The following is a 22074-nucleotide window of genomic DNA, read 5'->3' as shown; positions in this document are numbered from 1 at the left end:
ATTCATCCTTCCTTCACTTGCAGGTAGTCCTTGTTTAGTGACTGACTCGTTTAGCCACCATTTGCAGTTATGATGGTGATGAAAAAGTAACTTTGTGACCAGTCCTCGCATTTATGACCTTTGCAGGTCTAAAGCTGAATTAAGATCATAAGCACCGTTGTGGTCCATCACTTCGTTAATGACCGAGTTGCCAGTCCCAATCGGGTTGCTAAATGAGGACTACCTGTACTTACTTTCAATTCAGTCCTCATGCTTTCTGTCTGCATGACCAAACCACCTCAATATTATATGTACAATTTGCACAATTTCCCTGCTCTTGCTATTGGCAGGCTCAAAATTATCCCATCTTCCTGGAGAGTCTCTATGCGTAGTTTCCCTTCAGTGTTGACTTGCATATATGAATCACTATTGCTCAGCAATAACCTCTTTTAAATATGCTGTATCATCACTCCCACTGCATTATCTGGCAGTCTGGACTTTGCACAGAGACTGGGTGGGCAGGAAGCCTAGATGAACTGTCCTGTCTCATAGCAGAAGGGTAGATCAGCCAGCCTTTGATCTCTTTTGTGGCTCCATTGTATTGCTGTGGAAGGGTTTAGCTTATTATCCTCCACCATCTATACCTACAGGGCAATTTATTACTCCAGAATGGTAATGCTATTGTCAACACTGCTTGGCAATGTCTTTGCAAAAGGTATTTGGGAAAAGTGGCTGACGGATTCTTCTCACAAATAACAATGCCTCATAAGCAGGAGAAGGGTTTGAGGCAGCTCGGGGCTCCAATGAAGAGGGGTTTTCCCTCTCCTCTCCCTCATCCAATAAGAAACTCAACACGATCTGGGCTCCAAAGTGTTGTCCTCTGTCTCTTCCTCTTGAGCTGGTTGCAAGACAGATTTTTGGCAGCCTAAGCTCCACAGCACTATCTGGAAGGGCCCAAGTATCTCTTTGGCTGCAGGCCTGGAAGATTGCTACACGAAGCCCTGTACCACTTCCTTTTGAGTCTCATGACTTTTCATTCTCAGTGTCGGGACCTTCATCTGATTGATAGACTCCTCTTGGATATTTATTTAGGATTATCTCTTTTCTTTGCTTTTCCCTCCTTTTCCGCTGATGCCTTCCGGCTGATTGCAGGTTAAACGTACCCCCCCCCCCCCGCCCTTGCCACTTGTTTCCTTTAGCAAGAGGAAAGTTCAGGTATGTCTAAAAGGAGCTATGGTTCTCTCTCTGTGATGTGGTTTGTTATCTCAAAGCTATTAATAAAATCTCTGTGTTTCCCCAGCTGTCACTTGGCTGAGATCAGAAATCATCCCTGATCTCAAACAATGTTTTCTCATAACAGCAACATGCATAGGCACGAGCTCTAAAGCCTTTTGTTGGCTGTTTTTCTCCTCTCCTCAATGGATCAGGTGCAGCTTGTCCCGATGCGGCTGTAAACTATATTGGGAACTGTGGTGGGAGCTATTCGTCAGCAATAATACTTCATTGCTCTCCCTGTGTCTGCCATTTCCCCGGCTAACGGTAGGAAGGTCATGAGTTGCTTTGTCAGAGGTCTCGGGGGAGATTAGGGCTGAGAGGCAAGTGCTCCAGGTGCGCAGGAGCATGAGGGTTTATGCACTGCTTTGGTGAGAAGGGAATGCATCCTTCGTTTCTAATGACAGGGCACTGCAGGTAGGGGCATGATGCTCCTTGTCTCGCAGATGTGTGGTTAAGCAAAAGACAATTGCAGATGTTCTTGGAATTCCCAAACCGGATGCGAAATTGCTAAGAGGATATATATATATGGAGGAGCATTGCCAAGAGTTTTTACATAATGAAAGGATCATGTTATACTTCTCTCGCTTAAGGGCTGGGTTTGCTCAAGCTCTCATCTGAATTTCAAGGATAGCGCACCAGGCCATATGAGCATAAGGAGTGCTGGCCATAGGAAGCTTAGAGCTGGGCAGGAGAGCAAAGGCACTCCTTCTTACTTGGGTTCCCCAGCAACTGGCACTAAAAAAACAGCCCGTCCCCAATACTAAAGCTACCATATAACCTTTTTGGTGAGCACATTACTGATCATGGCCTAATTCTCCATGGGTTTGTGTGTTCATCACAATACTTGTAACACATTCCATATTTTGGGGGTTGTAGCAGATGAAGTATTTTCTATTATTGGTCTTTCACTATTTAGCTTCATTGTATAAACTTGAGATCAACTATTAGTATTCTGGGGTATACTATCCAGATCCCATTAATATACAGGGTGTACCAAAAGTCTGTCCCCGTAGGCCAATCACAGTATGTTTTATTAGTTTTTGTTTAGAGAAAATGTTATTGTACTTAGGAATGTTCAAAGGTCATGTATCAAATGATTAAGGAAGTGATTAGAAGAAAATGGCAACCAATTCAAACATTTAATGTAATTTATGTAATACACATCTATGCTGCCTCACTTTTGGTACTTCCTTCCACTTACCTGAGTGGAAGAAGACAGCACTGAATTGAAGATGAGATCTCCCAGAATAATAGAAATAAATAAAAAAATACAAGCAAAAATCCTGCACAATGCCCAGCTTTTCTACCTTGTCAACCTAAAGTCCACTTGAAACCAATCCTGGAACTTCTCCCCATCAATGTGCTTCTGCATAGAGGGATGTATCTGTGCATGCATATAAACACTGATCAAAAGGCATATTCCTATCCTAAAAAGGATAGGGACCAGGCAAAATACACTATTAATTGAATTAGTAACTACTGATTAAAATTAATTGCCTATGAAATAAAGCAGATTGAGCATTTCTCAATCTGCTTATGCATTCAGAAACCATTCTCTCACCCAGTCAAACCATACCCAAACACAAAAGTACACACACAGAGACATTCCTCTCCTTCTCCTTAGCAGAAACCATGGAGGAGAAGGAGGAGAGGTAGCTATATTGGGAATAGGAAGAAAAAAGGTAATAACTCTGGATTCAGGTGATTCAAAGGGAAGAATTAACTGGTAAGGGAGGAAAAGAAAGCGTGTGTAGTGGGTGAAGGTCTGAGGTGAGGCAAGGGAGGCTAAGAAGCAACTAGTGGGGCTTTTGCCTCACTGAGACTAAGGATGCTAAAATAATATGTGTGGAGTGCATGGACTCCACACACATTTTTAAGAGTCCTTGGTGTCAGTGAGATAAAAGTGACTTCTCCCATTGTGTTTCTTTAAATAGCATTTGCTTTTATTCTATGTGACTCTAAGACAATGCTTCTTCTTCAGAGGTAATTATTTTAAGGCTTGTAGTTCCAGAGATCTCTAGGGGAAACAGACTCTTCAGAGAGCATTGATCATGCTTGTAGTTGACCTCTGGTGGAATCGGGATGGAAATGATGCATCCATCCTGTCCTTCTTTTGGCAGCGTTTCATCTCATCAATCATGGTATCCTTCTGGACTGGTTTAGGGGGGTGGAAGTGGGGGGCGTGGTTTTATCATGGTTCTCCTCCTTCCCGTAAGGCTGGTTCCTTTTACTGTTGGGGGGAGGAGAGGTCTAGCTTCAGGCACTTGTTTTGCAGGGTACCTCAGAGCTTGATTCTCTCCCTACTCCTGTTCAACATGTCTTTTGTCAGCGTGGGGTTAAGCATCATCAGTATGTTGATGATACTCAGCTATAGTTCTCCACCCTGGGTCATCAAAGTGATGCTGTTCAGGTTGCCTGGAAGCTGAGGGTCTGGATGGGGAAGAACAGGCTTCAACTTGGTCCTAGTAAGATTGAGTAGCTATGGGTTTAGGGTCCCTGGAGCAGCAGACTTTTCATGCTTAACTCTGAATGAAGTAGCACTTTGCCAGTGTCAGCCCTTCAAGGTAGGCCAGGTCCTGGAACAGACTACAGTACTGGAACTTTATTTTTGTTTTGTCTGGTGCCTTTGAGTCAGTGTTGACTCTTGGCCACTGCCTGGACAAGTCCCTGCAGTTTTCTTGGGAAGATTTTCAGAAATGGCGAGCCACTGCCTTCTTCATAGGTCTGAGAGAGAATGACTGGCCCAAGGTCACCCAGCTGGTTTTGTGCCTAAGATGGGAGTAGAACTCACAGTCTCCCGGTTTCTAGCCTGGTGCCTTAACCACCACACCAAAACTGGCTCAATCTTTATTGGTTTAGTGTATATTAACAGAATCTTGAAAGCCTGCCAAAGTTTCCCTCTGCCCCCTGTAATTCCAAACAGAATCAAGGTGGGCTTATTTTGAGTTTCTTTTTCATCCTCTCTCCTTTCTCAGGACTGAGTTGTCATTTAGTTTCTTGCTATGATTCTTGCATTTTTTTCTTCATACTCAGAGTTTGTGTGCAATGCCCCTTTTGGACTTTTTGCAGGAGACAGAAAAAAATGAAACTATGATTTATGGATTTGATGATTAAAGTAATAAGTTATACAAAATATGTATGTTAAGATGTAGTTTAAGAGTAAGAGGTCACTATATGATTTATCTATTATCTGCTGTATAAGAAGTCAGAAGTCATTCTTTTTGTAATTTTTCCTTTTTCCTTTAATTTTTATCACTTTTGTATTCCTTCTTTATCTCTAACCTCCTTGTTGTCTACTTTTCTCTTTGATTATTAGCTCTTGTTTGCTTTTATCTGTATGCTTTTTATAACTTAATAAAGTTCTTATAAAAAAAAAGTTAGTGTGCAGTTAGGGGGTAGCCCTGAACGCACAGCTCCTGCTCCAGAAGGGCCTTTGCACAAATTCACCCTGTGCCCTAGTTGCACCCATTCCTGGATCGGGAGGCACTGCTTGAGTTCACTCATGCCTTCGTCCAATCTCCTGGTTGGCCTATTGCAATGTGTTCTACAGGGGCTGCCCTTAAAAAACATTTGGAAGCAGCAGCTGGTCAGAATGTGGCAGTGTGTAATTAGGGGTGCCACACAGTACATCCATGTAACACAACTGCTTCAAGAGCGGCACTGGCTTCCAGCAGGCTTCAAGGCGGAATTTAAGGTGTTGGTTGTCACCTTTAAAGCCCTGCATGCACAGGGTCAGGCTACTTGTGGGACTGCCTGTCTCCAGTGGTTTCTGCCCATCCCATCAGATTTGGCAAGCATGTTTCAGAGCTGAAGGCTTTCACGGCTGGAATATGATGGCTGGTGTGGGTCTTCCAGGCTGTGTGGCCGTGTTCTGGAAGTTTTGTTTCCTAACGTTTCGCCAGCACACACGCCCAATCCCCCCCCCCCCCAGATGTCTATAGATACCCACAAAAGGGTCCCCTCATCCTGGGCACAGACAGGACTGCTCCTGTCTGTGCTCCTGCCCTCTGAAGATGCCGGTCACAGATGCTGGCGAAATGTTAGGAAACAAAACTTCCAGAACATGGCCACACAGCCTGGAAGACCCACACCAGCCACGTTTCAGAGCCTCTCTGTGAATCAAGGTCATCTCATGGGACCCAGGAGACCTACCTTCTCTGCGGTGCCACCTGCCCTATGGAACAACCTCCCCCTTGAGATTTGGATGGCCGCAATCCTATGGGGTTTCTGGAAGGCCATGAAGGCCTGGCTTTTTCCTCTGGCCATGGGGCCAGGATGTTAGTGGAGGCCAGTGTCAATATCTTATTTCACATCAAAAGTAGTTGTGACGTGCCTCAATAATTTTTAAATGTGGTTTCATTTTTTTAATCTACATTTTTATCTGCATTTTGGTTAACTACCTAGAATTGTTAAGGTAGGTGGCTCTATCCATTTGCTAAATAAAATAAATAAGTTACAGTGATGATAACCTTTTGGTACATACTCTATCTGAGGTTAGCATTTTTTTTTCTCCAGCTTGCATCACTGCACTTTCTTATATGGCACCATGTTTGTCACTTTAATGCCCAAATTTATACTTCACTGTTAGCAACTGCAGCTTATTTAATGAACAGATAAAATATGCCATTCCACACATATATTGCTAGGGATTCTGTGGTTTACATCTCTTTGGCCATTTTTCCATATTCTCTCAAATGTCTGTTTTTTAATCAGTTACATGTCTATTACAGGATCTCTGTTACTAATTATGAGATCAATTTGTTGAAGAATCTTTTGTGTCAAAAACCTGTTGAAAGTCCAGATAAATTTCCTGTCATTTTCCTTTTGTTTAAATAGAATATTTATTCCTATCCATGCTTGTTGGCATGCTCTAAAAGGTTAGTGAGAGGATTCACATGTGCAGAAATTATGTTATTTTTAAAAGTAAGATTTGTTCTTCTGTGTACTTGATCATGCTTCCCACCAATTTTAAATAGTGCTTTCCACTACTTGTCCAGAACTAGATGTTAAACTAACTGACTGTAACTTACAGATCCCTGGAAAAAAAATCTGACACTAATTGGTCAGCTTCCAAAGCTAAACTGAAAGTTTCTAAAACAACACCTTCCAGTGATTTAGCCTTCTTTGCTCCATCAGCTGCTGATTAATAAATTAAATGATTAAAGTATGGGCCGTGAATGAAATGGGCAGTGCTCATTTTCTTTATCCATACTAGCGTAACACATTAAGTGTTAAACTTATTTTTATGTTGATCCTTTATCACCAGAGCACTTCCTTGAACTTCCAAGCCTCCACCTCACACACACAACTCATGTGTACATTCACATATTTAAGTCTGAAGTATCCTGCTGTTATCAGAAAAATTAAACATTAAATTTAATTTTGTAGCAATATATTCCAAAATCAGAGATACAAATAGAATCTGACTCAGGGGTCTTATCATTTCTCTTGCCTGGGATAGTAGTATATTGTCCTCTTTAGAAGACCTCCTGCTCATTTTGCTAAGTGCATAGAATGTCCTTTGAATACCGAATATTTCTGTATGGAGATTTCTCTTCTCACAGAGAGTTTTATTTCCTTACTATTAAAAAGTTTTGTTTTTTTTAAAAAGCTACATAGATCTTCATTAAACAAGTAATGATAACATCACATAACCTATCATAGAATATAGTGACATTAACAGAAATCTAGACAAATGCATGGAGTGTAAGTTCATTAATATCTGCTAGCTGTGATGGTTTTATATTACAGTAGTCAAAAGCACATGGGAAGCCTACAATTGAACATGAGTGCAAAAATACCTGTCTTGCTCATGTTGCCTATTAATGGTATTGAGAAGAAATTCCTCAACAAATTATGTATGTTGAAAGTCAGCGAAGGACTTCTGCACTTGCACAGCATAGCTCAAGACATACAACAACCACTTGGCTTCCAGGATGCAACTGCCCTTCCCCCCGTGCACTTAGCTTTAATGTGTACCCAGGAGATGTTTGTTACCTTGGGAGCGTACACATGTTCCTTGCCAAAAATCTAACATCTGCACAGTTGATACTTATCAGGAAATTTATGTTTGGTCCTGAAGGAAAATGAATTGAAAAAAGCTAGATCTGTATCTCACTTTTACAGTCTAGCTTTCCTGTTTAGATGATAACCTGAGAGGGAACATACCTTAGCTATCACCAGAATAGTGAGATATATAGGATTCCCAGTCTTATATTTGGCACTGTCATACATTATCCATTGTCAATGCATTTTCTGGTGGGATATTCTATGTGCCTTATGGCTTGGCATCCATTAAAAAATAGATATATATTTTCCCCCATGCTTGTACATGGTTTTGGAATACTACAGTTGGAACTGAAAAATTCTTGGTGAAGGAACATTGTTTCCAGCTCTGAATTTGTTCTGTAGCTATGATACTGCCTTTCAAAATTTCTTATTTTAAGTACTACAAAGCACCAAGCAACCACAATAAACGATTTTATTTTGTGAAAAGACTCTACTCCCCATGTATCCAGCCTGCTGAGCTTTTGTCACCAAAAGTATGACAAGAACTACTCAAAATACAACACTTAAGCAACATGGCCTTGGTGGAAAACTTTGCAAGATAGGGGAATAAAGGAGAAGAATTGACTCTGGCCCTGATTCTTGAAGCTGATCATTCTTGGACATTGCTCCATTATCTTTGATGCTCAGGCTGAAAATGACCTTCAGTTGTGAGAGGTTTCTTTCCACCTGGCAAAAACTGTAGTTGAGGGTTGTGTGTTTTTTTTTAAATGACATTTCTGGGACAATAACTGCAATCCTTTTTTGACACACTGTAAGGGCTTAAGGCTTGAATGCAGGTGGGTTCTGCATCCCTTCCCCCCGCTACTTGCTGTCACTTGGACATCTCCATGGAAATAATCCTCAATGAAACAAAAATAAGTGTAGAACCGGTTGGACAGAAAGTGCAGGCTGAAAGAGCCTCAGTGGAGGAGGGGAAAAACAAGAGGCTTTAAGGCCAAGAAGAAGACAGTAGAGGCTCTATAGGAAAACTCCCTTGGTTCTAGATCCTAGTCCCCAACATGGTGCCTGGGGGCAACAGTGTGTCAGCTGACACATTCCTTGGTGATTGCCAAGCTGCCTGCTCTAGATGTACTTTTTAGTGTAAATCAACAGCATTCAGTGTTACCTGAAGTTCCAATAATGCCTCTGGGCCCAAGGTGGATCTCAGAGGTGTTCTTAGAAAATAAAATGTTGGGTGGCTGTAGCCCAGTGCTTTCTTTGCCTTCTGGTATAAGCACGCTTTGTGATTGGCTACATCTTATATGAATGTGGCGCCACATGAAAGTGTGTGTAACAGTCTCAAAATTCCAAAAATGCCCACTAGTCTGCTGTAGAACTTGCTGGAATTGAAGTCCCTGGAGGAAAGCACTGCTGTGCTTCGCAGAGTGTGACTCCTATTTCTCTTAGTACAGATGACAGATTTGTCTCATTGAAAATGGATTCTGTCCGCTTCCACTCAATGTAGTAAACTTGATGAGCAAGCCTGGTATTTTGCTAAATATAACAAACGTAAGAGTCCTTTGAGCAAACATTTATATTCATTTGTTTGTATAATCATCTTCTTGCCTCACCAGGTTTGGGGATAAATGTAATTCTGGTAAGGGCACATTGGCTCATTGGTAACAAAGTACTTCTGAAAGGGCCGTATGTGCAAGTATGATGGTGCGGGTTCTTATATAATCTTTCCATTATCACGTTCAAGGCTAACAGACATCCACTAGGCCCACTACAGATGGGTGTGTTTTTGCTGCCATCGCTTCTCCAGATTTTTTCAGCCCAGATCTGTTAGCCCTAATCAGGTTAAAGGATGCCCTATCAGCATCAGTGTGAATTCTTATGTCAGACATATGGGCTCTTTTTCACTCGGTGGACTTTGGAAAACTTGAGAGCATGTTTTAGATACTCTTGCAAAATGGTTGCTATGGCAGTCAACAAACTAGTCAGTCATTCTCTCTGATCCCATGCACCTTTCCTGAGATGCTTCATATTATTCCAGCTTACTTTGTATTTGTCTAGATTTTCACTGGGTTACAGCCATTGCAGAGGCATTCTTGGAAATAAAACTGATGCTAGGGAAGGGAAGGGATGGGCCATTTCTATGTCTGGGGCTGAACTTTTTTTTTTTTCCAGGAAGGGCTACAGTGGGTGGATCCAATAGTTAAAGAAGGAGGGGCCAATATTTTCAGCCTTTTTGGATGAGGGTGAAAGGGGCAAAATAGGCATCATAAATATAAATACTTAAGATACCCATTTTACTACTGAACCTCATCAAACTAAAAGCTGGTCTGAACATTTCAGCCCCATCCACTCCAGTGATGGGACATACCTGGACTGCAAAAGGTCCATGGGGTTGTGTAGTGGATTGCCTTTGTGATTTTAAGTTTGTATCTCTCTCTCTCTCTCTTTTCTCTCTCCAATTAATATGGGGCTTGATGGGTAAGAAAGGAAGTATTCATGTTGTCCACCCATGTTAGGTGCTTGCACCCTACTTCTGAGTGATGGAAAGTTTAATGAGTTTTAGCATATATGTACTCTCTTTTCTTGCCCATTGATTGTGCACTCATTAGTGAGTAAAGGGAAACCTGATGACTGTTTTCTTATTGTTTATAACAGCAGTAAAAAGAGAAATCTTGATCGGACCAGTATGCTAGCAGAACAAAGCAATTTCCTCTCCAATCAGAAGAATTAAAGATTCTCCACTTCTGCTTCAGAAGGACATTGGAAACTTAGGGTCTTTCTGTAATAGAAGATTTATTTCCATGTACATGGCATCAATGTATCAGAGGATTCAGCACATTAACCCTCCAATACTTTCTTGATCTTAAATTTTTTTATTGAAGTTCCAGGTACATAATTAAAAGACAGAAGCAAAACACTCCAATACTTTCTTGTACCACAGCTGATATCTAAAAGAATCCTGCAGGAAAAAAAAGTTGCTGGGAATGCTCCCTTTTCAGCAGATATTGTCTAACTGGTACACAGAAAAAAGATCTTACTAATCTCCTCCCCTTGATTTGGGAGTGGGATGATGAATCATCCTCACTCATCACTTTCTTGAGCCATTTTAGCTTCCATTAAACACACTACCCAACTGTTGCTGGCTATCAAGCCAATTCTTCCAAGACATCACCAAAGCCACTTGCACTGCACACTCTACTCTCAGGAAGAGTGAAAAACTATAAGGGGGGGCCACCCACATTGCACCTTCTGTGCCAATCTAGCATTGCTGTAAACTGCCCAGGGTCATTTCAGTGAGAAGGATAGTGACAAATTTGCTAAATAAATAAAATAAATGGCCACAGCCCTGCTGTATTTTTATGACATCGTAGCAGCTTTCCCTTTACATCAACAGCTCAGACGTTTTGTAAAAAGGCCAAGCATACGACAAATGCCCCCAGTGGGCACTGAATAAGAGGGAAGCCATTTCATTCATCTTTCCCCTTTTTATGTGGAGAGGGGATGAGGGATTTCTGTTACTCCAGGAGCTGCTGTAGCTCAGAGAATGGAGCAGCAGCTGAAGGATTTTAGGCTCTTTCTGCTGGCCGCTAGAGGGAGCCCTAACCGATTCACAGTATTCCCTGCCTGTTCTCGTCCTTCCAAAGTCAGCAGGAGAGTAAATGATGACAGGGATGACTTTAAAAGACTTTGGAGGGATTGGGGAACAAAAATGGTGCCATGTGGAAATACCCTTGGAAGAGATCCAGCAAGATCAGCTTGATCAGCTTCCAAACCCCTGAATGGTTTAGACCTTTGTCTCTTGAAGCAATAGAGGAAAGTCCCTGTGTCATGCTATAATACATACTGACTTCATTATTTTACTTTGGCATACCATCACATTAAGGCTGTGTTTTGCCTGATTGAAATGATTTTGAACTTGCATGAGCTTCTGGAATCTGAAGCTTTGAAAGCTTCTATGTAGTTTGGCTTTCTGCTAGGGAATTTATCCAGTGACTTGAGTGGGTGCAACTCATACCGAAGTCTGAGCTGGAATAAATACATGTGAAAACCTATATTAGCTACCTTCAGATGATTAACTGTAGTTTGGACCTTTGGAAAATCTTATTGAGCACATATCCTCCAATCAAATACCTTTCAAAGCTGCTTTATTTTCCTATATTTTTAATTGCAGCCTCATTTTATTTTATATGGCTTTTTCAAGATTGTGCTCTTTCTCCTCTGTATTCCTGTGTGGGTCCTTGACGAATGTGGAACTCCCACCCATAGCTGGCATCTCACATTAGGCAATGAGGGGGAAAGGAAATACCTTTTGATTTAAAGGGAATAATTTGTTCCTCACCTTCTCTAAATAGCAGACTTTAAATTTCTTCCTTTTTTCCTTTGGTTGACCATCCACCATACCATATATTTTGGGGTAAGTGCCAAGAACATGGAATGTACCCTGTGGAATATCTCCCTTGAGTGGACTCAGCAGAGTTAGAGGAGGACTGTGGACACCTTGTTCACAGGGGTTGATTGAAGGTTTCTGTGGTCTGCCCTGGGGCCAGCCATCAGGGTGTGAGGATGTTTGTCAGAAGATTACCTAGGGCCACCAGCAAACTCTGGAGTATAATGAAAATCAGCCAGCAGCCACAGGTTTTTTTTTTTTTCCTCATAAAGTCTCAGCAAATACTGAGAAACTTTTTTTTTAAAGGAGACTGGGTGGGAAGGAAGGTTCTTTGACGCCTGTGGCCATTGCTAAGTTATGGTAGCAGAGATGGAAAACTTCATTTGTGTGGTGTGCCTTGTGGAAGCATTAGCTCATTAAGTTGCTGGGGAAGGTGCTGGGTAGATTTTAGAGACCACCAAAAGATCTTCTGAGGTTTCAAAAATATGGCTGCACCTTTTGCTATAAATATCTCTCTGGCACTAAAAATCATGTTACTTTCAGTGGCAACTTGAACAACATGTGAGGTGTTTATAAAATTCCTCAATCTGTTAACTTGTTAAAAATATCCCCTAGGAAAAAGAAATGCATGTGACAGGGAGGTTGCGTAACTCATCACTATCTCTTTAGATACGTTGCCTTGTCTATGCACCTTTAAAATTAGTTTCACTGCCATCTCGTCTATCTTGGTTGAAGAAGGTGCACAACCTAGAAATGCTGGTTGTAATCAAAATGAGGCCATTGTTCAGTCTGTTCCATATTGATCTTTGCTGCTGGAGGCCTGGGGGAAGGGAAGAGCCAGCATTATCCACAATATACTGGTGATGCTGCGAAAGGGTCCCTTTACTATTCCCTTGCCATTGGAAACTCTGCTGAAGAAGACAGGATTGCAGTGCTCTTTGCAAGAGGCTGCCTTTGAGGACAGCCTGTACCTGTATTCATTAATTCAGTGTGTATGTATGTGTGAACTTACTAACAGGGGTTCATCCAATATGTCTACTTTCTTTTTCCCCTATCCAACACAGAAGAACATGTCCTAAATCAGAAGGAGCTCCATTCCATTGGCGGGTGGCTTCTGGAGCGTGCTTTTTCAGCATACGTCGTACTTGCTCCCTCTCTTTCTGTATATTTGCATAGAGACAGACAGACAGACAGACAAAGACTGAGCCTAGGCATCCTGTCCCTTTTATGGTCTACAGCCTTCTGGTTGTTGCCTAGTGTAGTTGGAAGAGGCAACCTGTGCAGGTTTTCTCCATCTGGACCACCCAACCCTGTGGGCTATCCTGGATTCTTGGACAATCTAACTTGTGGTAGCTCTGGCTCTTGTTGTTGTTGTTTTTTAAATACCCAGTTTGCTGTTGAGTCATACTTTATTATTATTACTGTTTGCAGTTTAGATGACATTTTGCTGAAATCATGCTTGCAATTTTAAAAAGGTTATAAAATTGAAAGCAAGGTAGGTGCCAGGAACACAAACCCATTAGGCAGTGAAGGTTTTTTTTTTCGTAAAGTGATTTTTATTATAAGAGATTTTATACAGGCTTAAAAAACTACAGAAACAAAAAGAAAAAGCAGTTACAAACACAGTAATTACCATCTCCACCCTAGGCAGTGAAGTTTTTTAGCATCTGTTAGTCTCACTGTAAAAGGAATAGTCTGCACTCTGGTATGTTTGTCTTAGAAATTTTATCCAGGTGGGCCCAGTATAGTTTAAGGGGTGTGTTTGAAGACCTCTATTTAACTCATTAACTATGTGACTTTGGGATGCAGGCTGCACCAAAAGAGTTGGAAAACCAATCTTGGAGTGATAGGAAAGAGTAGTTTCATATTCAGTAGTTTCATATGAGTAATTCAAAAACTAGTTTCCAGGCTGCATTTCCCCCCCTTTGCTTACGCCAGTTTTATCTTTCTGTTACTATTATGCATATTATATGTATATATAAAATTGATGCATGCAGGTCCAGGTTACCTGAGGGACTGTCTCACCCCCATCACATCAACCTGTCCTACCTGTTCAGGCAGAGAAGGCATGTTGCGAGTCCCGTCAGCGAGAGAATGGTGGCTGGCAGGGCCCAGGAGGAGAGCCTTCTCTGCCGCTGCCCCCGCCCTTTGGAATATCCCCCCGCCATAGTGTGGTGGGCCCCTACCCTCCCTGCCTTCCAGACCTGACTCCACCAGCTTGTGTGGGGTGACAACAATCTTACCCAATCCTGGGGATGGCTGATGCCTTGATGATGCTCCCCAAGCTACTTGCCAATTAACATCAATTCTTGGACTATATTTATTTCTTATTTATTCAGGGCTATTTTATATTGTATTTTTAATTGATGTTAGCTTCTCTCTAAACTGCCCAGAGTAGTTTTTTTAACAAGATGGGCGGTGAAAAATTTGATACATACTGTAAATAAATACAGACAGACAGACAGACAGACATTAGGTGAAAAATCTTCTCTGATTTCTCTCCAATCCCTTTTCTCTTAATTTTTGCATTGTATGCTATGCATCTGTTACCACAAATGTGAAACTGAAATAAATTAGCAAATATATTTTATATACAGTGTTCTTTGTGTCATTAGGTGGTAGCAGTGACGTTGTATGAGTAAATACAGTCTATGGTTGCTGAGCACTTGTAATCTAGATGAAGATATATTGTCTTTTTGACATGCTGCTTTTGTTCTCAAGCACCCAAAGTGATGCTAAGGTTATGCTTTGGGTAGTTAGTACCACAAATTGTAAATAAAAGTTATTGTTAATGTCCCTGGTGAGACTGGCCCTCTATATAAAAACGGTAACTTTTAGCTTTTAGATATATGTTTATTTAAAAATTTACATAAACCCATTCTGGATTAGTTCACTCCAGGTGACAGATGAATTACTGATATACAAATACAATGGCCTATTGTTTTTAGTTAAAAAAAATTGTCAAGCCTACATTAGACCCTCTTGCATGCCATATTAAATTGGGCTATGTTATGGAGATGAGTAGCATATTGGGCAAACTCCAAAACTCATTTTAGCCCCAAACAGATCTGACCTGGTTTGCGGTTTGAGTAACTTCCTCAGTTAGCTCAGTTTACCTATTTAACTATCCCTTCTAATGTTTGCGACTGAATTGAGAGGCCCTTCTCTATCTCTTCAGTGGTTTCAGTCTGTAACACCCCCCCATGGCTGCATGGAAGAGAGGAAAAGGAGAAGCAGAAGAAGGTTGGTGCCACAGTGATGCCAACCCTCAATTCACCACCACATGGAGTTGGTGACAGCCTCTCAATCTCCTTTGTGATGGCTAGGAGGCTAAAGCAACAACAAAAGCAGCATGGCCACAGGTCAACTGTGTTGACACAAAAGTGACTGGCGGAGCTGGCTACTCTCTGAACAAGGCCAGTAATTATTAAACACACGCACACAGACACTTGCATTTCCTGAATTTCTGTAACTGACTGAATAAAATAGCAGGATAATTATTAAACTTCAGTGAGGAGCCATTTGAAGCATTCAGTTTTCAAGGGCCTTCCTAATATTGTGGATGAGGTAGTCAACTCAATAAAGTAAGGATCACTACTAAGAAAACCCTCCGAAACCCTCCGGAGGGGAATTTATAGAGTTCAAAGGGCTTCACTTTAACCATCCAAGTTATAGCTACCATACCCTTTCAGGGTAGGTGAGTGTTATTATCTTATACCTGGTTATCTTCAGCAATGCGGTTGGAAGGTGTTGGGCAACCTGGAAGTAATGAAGTCATGGGAGAGGGGAAACTTGAATGGAGGTGAATAGGCATCGTCTCTTTGCCAGTAAGTTGTGTTAACACACTGAAACTAGTGGGCACAGAGTGTATTTAGTCATTCTGGGACGCAGGGGTGGATAGACAGACACAGAGCATGTTGACATCCAATCATGAATAAAGGAGGGAATCCCCATAGGTAGTAATCTTGCTTGAATCCTTTGTCTTCAGGAAAAGCAATTTGGATATGGGGATGCAGTGAAACCTTTGCCAAGAATCATAACCAGTGCCAATTCTTTTGTCTCTGTCAGCCCCACTAGATAGACCAGACCAGAAAATCAATTCCACGAGAAGACTGGAACTATACTTTATTGAGATTGGCTCTAATAATAGAAACTTGCAAGTCTGATTGCACTTTACTCTACCTCCTTCTGATACCTCCGTGAATGAGGGAGGCATTTGCCTGAAACACTTCCAAATATTATCTTGCTTCCCAGGTTTTAAAGAATGTTTCAGCCCTCTTTGCCTAGGTAATGGTTCTTGCATGTTTCTGACAAGGTCATCTCCCCTCTGTACAATCTCATGTAATTCTGTAGGATGGGCAGTCAGACCGTATGAGTGATATTTATAATGATTGTGTGTGTGTTCTTTCATTCTTACGTGCAAATGTTTCTTTTCTTCTTCAGAGCTTGCTGTTATCTGCCAACCTTGGTTAAAATGGATTCATTGCTCCCGTCATATTCCTTTATTTTTTTTTTGGTAAAAGTTCACTTTATGGTACTTTTATTGCTGATGCTATTTTGCTGTACATTTTATATAGCTGAATAAATTTAATTATATTTTAATTGCATTACTTATTGTAAGCTACCCTGTGAAGACAGGCATTATAAAATGCATGCTATTAAATCAGTTAAACTTTTTTTTCTTTCCTCGTTAACTCTATCACTTATTCTTGAATTTAGCCAATGGACCTGCTGTCTAAGGTTTATCAAATACACTTGGAAGATACCAGGTTGGGAGAGGCTGCTCTTTGTTCTTTTACACAATGCTTGGTTTTATTCTTTCTCATCTTATCTTTTGTAGCTTCTATATTTTATGCTTAATAAACCATATTAATTTTTCACTGTCTACCACTTTGTATTTTTTAAAGCATGATTTATAAAAAGGAACATATTTATTAACTTTAATAGCTATGGGAAATTTAAGAGATTCTGGTTATTCCCTCTGTACAATTTACTAAAACTCTCTCTTTTACATAATTATAAAGGACCAGAAACTTTAAAAAAAGTAAGAAGGAGACCATCAGTGGATGTTCCCCTTGGTTCTGTGGAAGTGAAAATTCCACTCCTTTTACATGTGCAGCCCTACCTAGCCAAGGGTCATCTTCACAGCCTTGCAAGTATTTGATACAGGCCAAGTAGAGTGGAGTGTTTTGAACATGAATGATTGATTCTTTGCCTGTTCTCTGGAATGAAATGCATGGGAGCAGCTGTTTGCAGTACGTCCTAGCTTACTAGGCTGTTGGGCCGGTCCTGCTTGCTTTGTTTCCCATAGTGTGTGCTTTGTGGTTGAAACCACACCAAACTTGTAGAGGAGGAAACCCATTAGGGATTAAGAGGTCAGTCTGCATTCTGCATAGTTTCTGTATGTGTCTGAATGCAAGTGTCAAAGCTACTTGCTCCCATCAGTGTCATTAGGAACTCCTGGAGGGCACAGGTGGAATGTGCCTTTCCCAAGCAAGAACTAGTTCCCACGGGCAAGCCTTTCTCCCCTGAGATGGAATCTATTCAGAGGCCAGCATCAGCAGACTTTGAGAGGGTGAGCAGGCAAATCTTGCTCCCCAAAGCTCCTGGCCTCCATCTCTTGGGAGGCCTGCTGCAATTTGGGGAAAGTAAGATAGGCTTCCATGGTGAGCCTGTATGACTTTTCCTGCCTGGTCCATGAAGGCACCCCATTTAGCAGAAGAATTCAAGCTTTGCATGCAGAAGAATTAATCTTAAAGCGAGATGCAAAATAATTGACAAAGACCCTGCCGAACTGTTGCCAAGCAAAGCAAGCAAATACTAAGATGTGGGGTGGGTGGGGGTAGCTAGATGACCCGGCATAAGGCAACTTCTTAAACTCAGTTCCAATGAATGTCAGTTTGATCAAACGTAACAAATTTAGATACATTTTTCCTCTGAGCCCAGTTGCCAGCAGCAAATAATGTAAGATAACAAAAAGTCCTACAGCCATTTTTGCTGAGATAAGGATGTGATACTGCGTTGGACTTAGACAGGAGAGGTCAAGTTCAAACCTCCAGTGAGCCATTAAGCTTGCTAGGAAACCTTGAGGCAGGCAGGATAAAGATACATATGAAAAGCAACATGTCCATAAAATTGTAGCTTGGCAGCTGTTGTTTAATATAATACATAAATTGTATATTCAAATGAGATAAGCATTTTCAGACTTCTGTTCTCAGGAGTTCCTTTAACCAGTCCCATCTGTTTTGTCAACTGTGACCCTTCCTGAGGAAGTTATCTACAACTTCTTCATTTTTGTGTTGGAGAACTACAATGTAATTTCTGTGGAGCTGTCCCTGAAGATGGTATGGAAACATCAGTGCAGAGCACACTTAGCAGGTTTCTGTTTGGTGCTAGGAAATTGCACCTGGTTCTGATGTTTATTGCCTTAAATGCGTGCAGGCAGACAGTCTTAAGAATAGCTTCCCACTGCTTGTGGTCTCTTTCTTCTCCCAGAACCTACCTTCCTATTACTGGAGGTATGTCAGGTATCCAGAAGGATTAACCCTTGTTCACCTGTGTTACCTAGCATCTATCATTGCCAGCGTTTAGTAGGTCAGTAAAAATAGTGTCATTCCAGCCAATCTTTTCCTTTTCTCAAGCTAAGTGTCACTGTAAACTATTTTATTTATTATTCATTATACACAAGCTTGAAGAGAAAGGCAAGATGAAAACTAAAGTTGCATCTCCTGATTACCCCATTTATTGCTGATAATCTCAGTGAAGGATGCCTTATAAGTCACCTTGTGTGAGATGGGCGGCTGTATAAACATGGTAGACAAACAAACAAAACCTTTATAGTGGGGATGATGGACCTGTAGATTCCAGATACTGCTGAAGTATCACTCTCCACATCCCTTCCTATTGGCAATCTTGCTGACGTTGCTGTGAGCGGTGGTTTAGCAACATCTACAGAACCACAGGTTCCTCACACCTATTTAAAGAGGATTAGAGAAGGAACTTTCTTTTTAATTAAGACCTCATACTGACAATGGGAAACTAAGTCAACCATAGAAACAGTACCTGCTCTCAAACAAACGTGTCCCTCATTTCCTGATATTTTTAAAGACTATTGAGTGGGGCATTCTGATTATAAAGTTAACTGTATTAAATACACACACACACACACGCTTTGTATCCTTGTTTTGAAGGCTGAGAATCTTATTTGTTTCTATATGGAGGAGCACAGAAACTTGTTGCTTCTGTTATCTTCAATATACTCTTTGAAGAAATTGTTCTTGCTTTTGGCTTGTTGACACAAGAATGTTCTGACTGTGTCATACTCCCATCTTTCCAAACAGCATACAGCATATGTGGTTCCCAGCTTGAATTTAAGAGGTGAAAAAATACTTATCCTTGATTCCAATTCCTTGAACAAAGGAGAAAATGTAAAGCTAACATATGTATGTACATACTCATCATGCTGTTCCCTTTGCAGGGTAAGTAGTGCTGTGCAAAACACAGAAAAGGAGTAAGAAAAAGTAAACCCAAAAAATTAAGGGCATGAGGTAAGAAAATAAGAGGAAACCTAGCTAAAACTAATTTATACCAACACTGTTCACTATACAGTACCACCCCACGCTTTTCTATCCATGCAAAAATACTGTTGCTTTCATTGCATTCACATATTACTTCATACAGTGCCTTCTATTCTTGAAAATTCTCATCTTTTTTTGAGGATCTCAACAAGTACATTCAATCACTCAAACTTTCCCTTCATCTTGTCCCATTCACCATTTCTTCATGTATCTGTTGTGTGATTTGATCCCCATTCATTCTATCTGTATGACCAAACCTCCTCAATGCACTTCTTTCTTGTGGTCACTCAGTTTTATATTCAATCCACATTCATTCAGCATCCATTCTTTCTTGACCCTATCTCTTCTTGTTTTATCACAAACACTTCTGAAATACCCCATGTCCATGATACTTACTTTTGTGTTTCTCCCTACATTCCCATCTCCTACTTCCTTTTCCACCTCCATATGGGGAGTGCACTAATGCATATTCTTCTACATGCTTGCTTCCTTCAACAAACATTCATTTCATGTAATGGACCACATACTATCCACCCATTTTATTCTAGCGTTTGCATCATCAAAAATTTCCATTCTTTTAAATCTTTCTACATGTTTCATAAACCTTCTAGCAAGCCACACAAATTCATCTATTTGCTCTTTTTTTTTTTGCCATTTAAATATAATTTGAAATTGTTTATTCACTGGTTCACTCACTTTTCTTGTGAAACAATAGCCTTCATTAATTTTCTGATTCATACTTCTTGTATCATACTGTCTAACATTCACTGCAAATCACTCAGGTTCTCAGCCAACAACAGAGCTTCATGTGTGTACCGAAGTATGCATATTTTCACACTTCTAATCTCACCACAAGCATTCCTAATATATTTATCAAAAATATATTAAGTAACCAAGGGAAATTTCACCCTTCCCTGTTCAGTGTTTAACCATTTGTTCAAAACATTTTCATGCATACTTTATTTACACCAGAACTTTTTACTGCATTCAGCAAGCAACCTTCAACTCTATACTTGGTCAAAAACTTCCATAATTCAAGCCTGTTCATTTTATCATGTGTAGATCAACAAATGTACAATAAACTTTTGTTCTTGCATTCATACATTTTTCAGTGATCTGCTGAAGAGCAAAAATCTGCACAACCCTGGCTTAGCATAAAGCCTTCACTATCCAAAATTTGTGCACTGTCCAAAATTTGTCACCTTATGTGCCTTTTTGATCAGAATTCTGCCAAACAGCTTCCCAGGGAGTCTAAACCAAGAGATCCTCCTGCAGTATTTATGTTCATTCTTGAGATCTTTCCTTTTGTACAGGGGGACAATAACAGTATTCTTCCAATTGTCAAGAACAGATGTAGGATTCACATATGTTAATTAAGATACACAGTCAACACATCTATGTATTATTCACATATTAACATTGTTCAGTTATACTGTCTACACCTGCAGCCTTACCATTATTCAGCATTCTCAAAGCATTCCTCATCATCAGTTTTTTCTTGGATATTAACAAAACACACATTTCATTTCCACTTCTTGGCATGCCACTATCTTTTCCATACAAGTGTTCAAAATACCCCTTCCAGCATTCCCTCACTTTAATTTCAACTCAAATCATTTCATGATTTTTATTTTCAATTCCATTCAATCTACTGGAGGCTCCTCATTTAATCTGCACCCATTTCCAAGGCGTGTTTTAATTTCCATCAAAACCATTCTGCATTTTTCTCTACCTTTTTTAATCTCAACAGTTCCTTGTTCTCTTTGACTATTTTCTCTGCAGTTATCTTTTTCTTTCTAATCACATTATACCATATATTTTTCCATCCTGCTCCCCCCCCTTCACTGCCTCTTTCATTTCATCATCTGCCAAGCATCAAGCATCTTTTTTCAAACTTCCCATCAGCATAATTCCACACATTTCTGTAGCACTCTGTAACATGACTCTTTTCGTTTTGTTCTAAGCAGTTTCCACATACTCTTTCATTATATCCATTTTCTATTCATTATGTCGGGAGACTAATCTCTCTTCCAATACTTTTTTGTATATATTCAGCTGGTTTTAGTAAATTATGTTCCTTTTATAAACTTTCACCAATTTTAAAGGTATCATTAATAACTGATTAAAAATGACTATTCTGTTTTCCAACCATTCTTTCCAAAAGAAAGTTTTCCTACCATTTTTAAATGCAGGTTATTCCAAAGAGTCAGTTTCTCATGAGAACTAAGGTCAAATTATAATTTCTTTCTTTCAATAACATACAAATTTGTTGTCTTTTTCCCCATCTCTTTTTATTCTTTCTTGCATATTTGTAAATTTTATTTAAATCTTTTTCTTACTTTAACTTGTAGTCTTCAAGAAAATTAATACAATAGTTTTTTTTAAAAAGACAAATGACAACAATTCATACTTTTTAGCCCTTTCATTCACCATTAAACCTATGTCTTCACTTTCCTGCATACATCCATTAATGTCATTCTATGAGTTCAGTCAGCCTTCACTCAGATCCTTCTCCATTCTCTTAGCTTCACAGATATACTCCTTCCTTCCTTCCTTCCTTCCTTCCTTCCTTCCTTCCTTCCTTCCTTCCTTCCTTCCTTCCTTCCTTCCTTCCCTTTCTTCTCCTTCCTTCCTTCCTTCCTTCCTTCCTTCCTACCTCCCTCCCTCCCTCCCTCTCTCCCTCTTGCAGTACTCTAAATGCAAAATGAAAAGGGCATGAGTCACTGTTGTAAGAGCTTCCTAGTCCTGAAAAGGCTGTAAATGGCACACCAGCTGGAACCTCCCACATCTGCTGATCCAGAAGTCCTGCAAGGCCAGGAGAACCACCAAGATTCTAGACCTGCTCCTTCA

General features: G+C 40.4%; 1 long non-coding RNA gene across 2 annotated transcripts in view; it reads left to right on the top strand.

The window, feature by feature from the left end:
* Positions 1-1171: 1171 nt before the first annotated feature.
* Positions 1172-22074, top strand: part of LOC148216324 (uncharacterized) — a 46898-nt gene continuing 25995 nt past the window's right edge. The window contains exon 1 of one of the 2 annotated variants that reach the window (XR_015795735.1): positions 1172-1194. This is a non-coding gene — a long non-coding RNA (uncharacterized LOC148216324). Of the gene's footprint in view, positions 1195-1373; positions 1519-22074 lie in introns of those variants that run through there. The other variant, XR_015795736.1, reaches the window with a different exon arrangement.

The sequence above is a fragment of the Python bivittatus genome, unplaced genomic scaffold, assembly GCF_059951505.1.
Source record: "Python bivittatus isolate LINGU-HERP-01145 unplaced genomic scaffold, Pbiv_v1 ctg000220_np1212, whole genome shotgun sequence".
Taxonomy (NCBI): Eukaryota; Metazoa; Chordata; class Lepidosauria; order Squamata; family Pythonidae; genus Python; species Python bivittatus.
The sequence above is the reverse complement of the archived record's forward strand: the minus strand, read 5'-3'. Positions and strand labels throughout refer to the sequence as shown.